The following is a 7,962-nucleotide window of genomic DNA, read 5'->3' as shown; positions in this document are numbered from 1 at the left end:
AAATGAAAGACTTAGGAGCACTGAAGTACTTCCTTGGAATTGAGTATTGAGATCAACAAGTGGAATTTTTATATGTCAAAAGAAGTATACTCTGGATTTCTTGACAAAAATAGAATGGTTGACTGCAAGCCAGCTGACACGCCTATGGCAACAATCATGGACTTCAGATAGTAGAAGGAGCAGAATCGGTTGATAAAGAAAGGTATCAACGACTAGTTGGAAAATTAATTTATCTTCACACTCGACCAGACATAGCATTGCAGTTGGAGTAGTAAGTCAGTTCATGCACAGACCTCAAACTGATCATATGAATGCAGTGTTAAAATCATCATACTTAAAGGGCATGTCTAGTCAAGGAATTCTGTTTAAACGGAATGGCACTTGATATACAAGGTTATACTGATGCAGACTGGGCAGGTAGTCATGTGATCGCAGATCTACTTCAGGCTACTTCACTTTTGTTGGCGAAAACTTAGTCACATGGATAATAAGAACAGAAAGTTGTAGCATTGTCTAGTGCAGAGGCAGAGTTTCGAGGAATAGCTCGTGGTCTAGCTGAAATTCTTTGGCTAAGGAAATTGTTAAGTGAGATTGGTTTTCCTCCATCTGGAGCAAGTAAATATGTGTGATAATAGAGCTGCGATCAGCATTTTAGAAAATCCTGTTCAACATGATAGGACCAAGCATGTTGAAATTGATAGACACTTCATCAAAGAAAACTAGAAGCAGGAATTGTGGAATTGCCGTTTGTTCGATCTGAAGACCATTGGCAGATATTTTGACAAAAGCAGTTAATGGAAATTCCTTTCATAACGTTTGAACAAGTTAAGTATTGGAGATCCCACTACTCAACTTGAGGGGAGTGTCCGGATGAAGAGAAAAAGTAGGGATCAGAATCATAGTTCTCATTTCCCTGTCCACTACCTGTACACACAGTAAAGTAAAAGTCAATGTTAGGTGGAACTTTAGGAGTAATTATAGCCGTAATTAGTGGATAGTTAGAAGCATTTGTATATTAAAACAATGTATTTTTACAGAAGAAATATAACCATTTTTCCTCTGTAAAACATATCTCTTGTTCATTTTAGCCTCTATTAAGAAACAAATTAGCATTGATATATTTAGTTCTCCAATCTCAATTGGGTTGTTAGTTAGCATTACAATGGGATTTTGTTGTCTACAACTACAAGGAGTCAATTTCTCTCACTGACTCCATTTTCAAACATCTAGAGCATTTCTCCATACAACCTCTTGCTTCTTTAAATTCTAGCTAAAGGCTCTTGATCCAAGTGTAAAAGCATATCCAGTGGTGCTGCTCAAATCATCAGCACAACCCTTTCAATCATTCTCTGCATACCTTCTTCTAAAACTCCTTCCATCCAATGTCTTCAAATACCATGTTCTGAGATCGCAATGTTTTTGACATGGTCTCACCATTCTTTTTTTTGTTCCTCTGCAAGTTCAATTAGTTTTTGCTTGAAACCAGATAGCAAGCTTGCAGTAAGCATCAATTAGATCTTGACGGTGTGAGGCATATGAGATTGCCAATCAAGCTCCTATAGACCTGGTAATCTAGTTTACTGGAGCCATCTTCTTTACTTAACTTTTCATTAAAATTAGTGGAGTTGCAGCTAATTTGCAGCTTTCCATCTTAAACTTTTTTAATAAATCCATTGCAAACTTTCTCATGCTAGGCACGTGTTAGTAATTAACTAATAATTCTAATACTAAACAATAAATAAGAAGGCATGCTCCTGATTCATTTTCAACCGGAGCAGATTGATGGTGTAATTTATACTAGGTTGTTGCATACATCTTTCATAAATTGCCTCTTATGAAACAGCTAGTCTACGATGCATGGAAACTTCTAGCTATGGGCATTTTCGCATTTCGGAATGTTTCCACATGTCGTTTTTTCCATATAAAATACCATTTTTTTGTGTAAGATTATATGTTAAATCTAGTTTCCCCCCAATCATTTCTGCGTTTTGACGTTACATACGATTGATTTGAATGTGGTCACATTCTAAGCGAAGGCCGTTTACTATTTACATAATTCATTTCCATTTTCATTTCCATACAACTAGCAGCTAGTCTTCCTTGCCCCTCAAGGAGTGAAAAGAAAAGAATAATAGAAAAATAGGAAAGAAGAAAAAAAAAAGTGTGATATTAGTCATTTCACAAGAGAAATGAAATTGGTTATCAGTATTAGACGCTACAATAAGGGTTCATTTGGATACGTGCGTACTTGAAATAATGTGGATTTGAATTCTTTTCCAGTGAAAAAGTATAAAAAATCAACATGATGAGAAGATCGGCTTTTTGACTTTGCAATTAACTAATTTTATTCCTAATTTTTGTTTTCTTATGCTACTATATTTGCAGGATAGTTCCAACCTGGCTATTAGTAAGATTTTATCACGAGAAACAACCAAAGTTCGCATACTTCAGTTAAGCCATAATTTTGTATTCGTAATGTTTCCCTTCTTATTATAGATTTGATAGTTACAAAGTGCTCGATTTGATGAAAGTGGACGTTGCTTTTCATTACTTAACTAGGATTAAGACTAGCTGAAATTATAAGCCAAAACTGAGCATGATATATATGATATCCTAATAAATAATGCAGCTTATGATGCTTAGTGCTTCAAGATTTGAGCCTTGAACCTGTGGCCGTCACCTAGGATTAGGGATAAACAAAATTTGCTTTTCCATAACGTCATTATCAGATGAGAAACAGACATCTTATTTATAATGTTTTTATGACCTTCTTTCGAAACAAATGAGAATAGGAGTGGACAGGGAAGCAACTGGGCACCTGTCTTTTATCTCTTTGAAAAAGGCTTTCCTTTTAGAACACCTACTCTGATATGGGCCTTCATTTAACACCATACTGATGGGCCTTTTATGGTGATTTTCTGGTTTGTCTTGTCCTTTCTTTTAGAGGTCACTTTTTAATAGTAGCCGGAGTTATTGTTAAGTCACTTAAGCAACCAATGAATTCTCTTCTTGCCTTGTTTGTTATGAAATAAGTGAGTTTAGAAATCCTACTTTCTGGGCAATAATCCAAACCATCATATTTGATTGCAGCAAGTAGAAGTCAAAGTGATTTTTACTAACTACCTTGACCTTGCTGTTTTTTAATTGAATTTGCAATTGTGTCACTGCGAACTAATTGTCATGGGTTGTCCCTCCATTCAAATCAACACCCCTCATTACTTTAAGATAAAAAACAACCCTTCATATATATGTCATTTGTTGCACCTGATGTAACTTTAGAAAAAAATTAAAGTTAAATAGGTGACTAGAAAATAATACTTAAATCTAGTAATCAAATAAGTTAGTATGCTATCCAAGTCATGTGTGTTGTTCAGATACATCTTTGGTGACAGGTTAAAAACTAGTCATGTAGTTCATGTATAAGTTTATTATCCCAATATTTGGTCCTGTTGGGTTTTCGTGTCAGTTAATGTCATTTCAAACACTAGATACAACACAAATGCGATTCCTAACTTGACTTGCCACCTCCAATGATGATGGTAGTCAGTAAAAGCTTTTAATGTTATGGATTGTGATGAGGTGGCAGTGCATGATGATTTCAGTTGTATTGCCATCACTCATGACAGAGTAATATTAGTGTTGGTGGGGTGGCGGCCAGCTACAACTTATGTTTCTTAATTAGCCACTAGCTTATTATTGATTCCCTACCTGATGCGAACCCTGATTGCTTTCCTGATCTATTGAAATATAGTTTAACTTCATAAATTGCTGACAGTTTGAAGGGTTAAATGACCATTTTTATCTGAAATAATAATATGTACTTTCCATTGTCAGGTATCTAACTTTTTATTATAATTGATGAATGGAAACTCTGTTGATCAAAGGATGACCCTTTTACAGGAAGGATGCAAGGGTCTACTGTACATGGTACTTCATGCACATGTTGTTCTAGATTTACGTGAACATCTTCAAGAGGAGATCAGTTTTGAGCAAGTAAAGGAGACTTTGACTCCTTCCAGGGAAAGTGGCTTCTAGAGCAATTAGGAAGTCATCACACATTACTGAAATATAGCGTTGAGTCAAAAATGCCAAAGATTCGATTCTTTCAGAAGCTATTATGGAGGAGGTACTCTAGCTTGACATTTTTCAGGATTTGGCACTCTACTTTGGATATTTAGGATACTGTTTCTATATGATGGCATGTGCCGCCTTTTTGAAACAAATAAAACAAAATTGCTCAATCCCACATCGGGGAGAAGAGCTTATGGAGGATAGTAGATTGGCTATAAAAGGAAGTAAGGTTTAGGTTTCTAAACACACCAAAACACATCAAAAACTTTGAATGTGTTTTATATTAGGGATTTAAAGCAAGTCTTTTGGAGTCCCTTGGAGTATAAAATATTGGGGTGTTTTGAGGGTGTCGGGAAAAATTTTTTTAATTGTGGTTGTAACAATTTGCCGCATAGTGAATATTTTTCTTGGTTGTCGTTTGGCACGGCCGTGGTTTTTCTCCACTTGGGGATTTTCCACTTAAATTGTGCTGTTATTTATTCTCTTTAATTTCTCAGTCATTATTTTATTTTCTTATTTGTTCCTGCTTGAAGCCGTCCGAAGGGCGGAAAATAGTGATTTTCCCAACAATGGTATGAGAGCCTAGTTGTTAGGCGGAGCTTTTAGTGTTAAAATAATTTCTTGTAATTTAAATTATAAGTATGCACTGTGGTTGCCACTTAGTCTGATCTTTCACATCAGAAATACTCTGTTGTTAGAAATATTTTTTTTAAAAGCAGGCGGAGTTTTGGAAGTCTTGAAGCGGGTGGAGCTTTGCTTTGGTGTGCTTGAGTATCGGTGGTGAAGGTCCTGACGATAATTATTGAAGTTATTCTGGTACGAAAGTTCTGATAATTACCGTGCACGTAACTTCTGTCTAGAAGGCCGGATTTTAAGTGGGACAACTTGTGACCCCCTCCGTCCAACTGAGATTTTACGTGGAATGGTAATACTGAGTATCGGTGGTGAAGGTCCTGACGATAATTATTGAAGTTATTCTGGTACGAAAGTTCTGATAATATACCGTGCACGTAACTTCTGTCTAGAAGGCCGGATTTTAAGTGGGACAACTTGTGACCCCTCCGTCCAACTGAGATTTTACGTGGAATGGTAATACTGTCTAGGAGATCATTGTGATCTTTCCTGGGTATTGCCGAATCGGTTTTACTTCATTAATTATTGGGTTCACTGTTATAAGCACAAGTAAGCATGTCGGCTATGAGATGTGAGATTGAGAAATTTGACGGGAGAATGAATTTTGCATTGTGGCAAGTGCAAGTCAAAGACGTGTTGATTCAGTCTGGACTGCATAAGGTTTTACAGGGTAAACCAGTCAGCGGAAAGAATTCAGGAAAAGACAGTGGCAGTAGAGACTCAGAAAATCCAAGATTAGTGATGAAGAATGGGAGGAGCTGGATATCAAAGCGGCAAGTCAAATTTGCATGTGTCTAGCAAAAAATGTTCTTGCTAATGTGCTTGGATTGTCCGACAAAGGATTTGTGGGAGAAACTGGAAGAATTGTACCAGGGAAAAAATATATCCAATAGGTTTATATTTGAAGGAGCAATTTCATACGTTGAAAATGACGGAAGGTACAAAGCTGTCAAATCACCTGAGTGTTTCTTAACGGCATCGTCTCTAAATTGGAAACTGTTAGAGTGCAAACCGAAGATGAAGATAAAGCTCTCCGACTCATCCTGTCACTTCCTTCGACATATGAGCACATGAAACCTGTTCTGAAATATGGTAGTAAGAAAGTGGTGTATGCGGATGTGGTTAGTAAGCTCATTACTAAGGAGAGAAGACTGAATGAAATGAAAAACCATATGAGGATTCAGTTTTATCTGTCGGTACCAGGAAAAAGAATAAAAGCTCCGGAAAGAGGAAGGTGGTCTGCTGGGGTTGTGGTCAAACTGGACATGTAAGGAAGGATTGCCCGAACGGTGGAGCTGAGTCGGCTAGAAGCTCTAACGTTGTTGCTGCCAATGTGATCTCCTGTGGCGAAGGAGATGATGTGATCTCTCTGTAATTGAGAGATGTGTGTCCTCATGGCATGATTGCTATCCGTTGAGATGCCATGGAAGAGGACGGATTATTGGTAGCAGGTCCACGGAAATGCGCACGGCATTGGTTGACAGTTGATGCAAAGTGTGTGGTGGAAAAATATGTCGATGGCTAATGAACTCTCGGAAATATCAACAGGAGGGTTGCACCATAAACTATTAGTGGGATCTGACATGGCCAATGGAAATTCTTGGAGTTGGTAAAGTGGTTCCAAGTGTCGATACTCTTTATGGTTGAGTATGATAATTCTTGACGATAAGAATTATGATTGTCGGTAGCAGACAATGTTGTGTTTTTTTTATTGTATTTTCAAGGTAGAGATTGTTAGCCGCCTTTGTTGAAAACAAATAAAAAAAAAATTGCTCAATCCCACATCGGGGAGAAGAGCTTCTGGAGGATAGTAGATTGGCTATAAAAGGAAGTAAGGTTTAGGTTTCTAAACACACCAAAACACATCAAAAACACTTGAATGTGTTTTATATTAGGGATTTAAAGCAAGTCTTTTGGAGTCCCTTGGAGTATAAAATTTTGGGGTGTTTGAGGGTGTCGAGTAGAAAAATATTTTGTAATTGTGGTTGTAACAATTTGCCGCATAGTGAATATTTTTTTTTGGTTGTCGTTTGGCAACGGCCGTGGTTTTCTCCACTTGAGGAGTTTTCCACGTTAAATTGTGGTGTTATTTATTCTCTTCAATTTCTCAGTCATTATTTTATTTTCTCATTTGTTCCTGTTTGAAACCGATCCGAAGGGCGGGAAAATAGCAATTTTCCCACAGCATGCACTTATGCACTTACAAATTTGAAGCTCCTGTATGGAAACTTTCCTGGTTACTTCGAGGTCAAGTTTAGGCATTATGAAATTGAGTTGCTTGATTTTTGTTTCAAAATTTGCATGACAGTGGCATCTTGAATGATTCACGCACGAAACTGCAGTCGTTGACAAGCTATTTACATGATAAGACCTGATATAGAAAGTTAATAAACGTTGAAATCATCAAGTGCCATTGAATAGAGTAGCGCAGATGTTTAATTACCAATTTGAGGTAGGAAATTTTTTTACTTTTACCATCGAATGCCGATCCCCATGTCATTAATCTTAATGTTTTTTTGCTGCAAGATTTGTTCTGAATAGTTATCATGACCTCTATTTGAATTTGATCTTGACATTTGATATTCCGCTTTTGTAGGTTATATATGAAGATCTCCCATCAAATTTATGTGCAATTCGAGATTATATCGAGCAACGGGAAGCTGCAAATTCAATGGAAATTCATGAGCTCATACAATATTCCCAGAAAATTGAATCAACTCATGATGACGGAGACACCAAGTATAGGAGGGCAACTGAGAAAGTCATTGATTCGAATAATCCAGATTCACATAGACAAAGACCAAGGGTTCCTGGCTTGCAGAGGGACATTGAGATTCTCAAGTCTGAGCTTCTGAAATTCATATCAGAACATGGCCAGGAAGGATTTATGCCTATGAGAAAGCAACTCCGTAAGCATGGTAGGGTGGATATTGAAAAGGCTATAACACACATGGTTGGGTTTAGAAAAATTGCATCGTTGATGAATCTTTCTCTTGCATACAAGCGCCGAAAACCGAAGGGATACTGGGACAATCTTGAGAATTGCAGGAGGAGGTAGCATTTTTGTTGTTGTTTCTGGTCTTTTACAGCCTTGTTAATATTTGAATATTCAAATTACATGTTTTAGATGCATAATGAAGTTTTATTTTCTTCAAGATAACTGTGTAGAGTAGATAATAATTTGTTAGAAGAACTCTTCTGCAAAAAATTTTCCCATTCTCTTAGAAGAAAATAACTTTTGGAGGGAGAAAGATCGAG

At 37.0% G+C, this 7,962-nt stretch overlaps 1 pseudogene; it reads left to right on the top strand.

The window, feature by feature from the left end:
• Positions 1-374: 374 nt before the first annotated feature.
• LOC149494193 (uncharacterized) lies at positions 375-7,762 on the top strand (annotated as a pseudogene).
• Positions 7,763-7,962: the final 200 nt, after the last annotated feature.

This window comes from Jatropha curcas, chromosome 8 (assembly GCF_041381405.1).
Source record: "Jatropha curcas cultivar XTBG-Jc1 chromosome 8, XTBG_Jcur_1.0, whole genome shotgun sequence".
Taxonomy (NCBI): Eukaryota; Viridiplantae; Streptophyta; class Magnoliopsida; order Malpighiales; family Euphorbiaceae; genus Jatropha; species Jatropha curcas.
The sequence above is the reverse complement of the archived record's forward strand: the minus strand, read 5'-3'. Positions and strand labels throughout refer to the sequence as shown.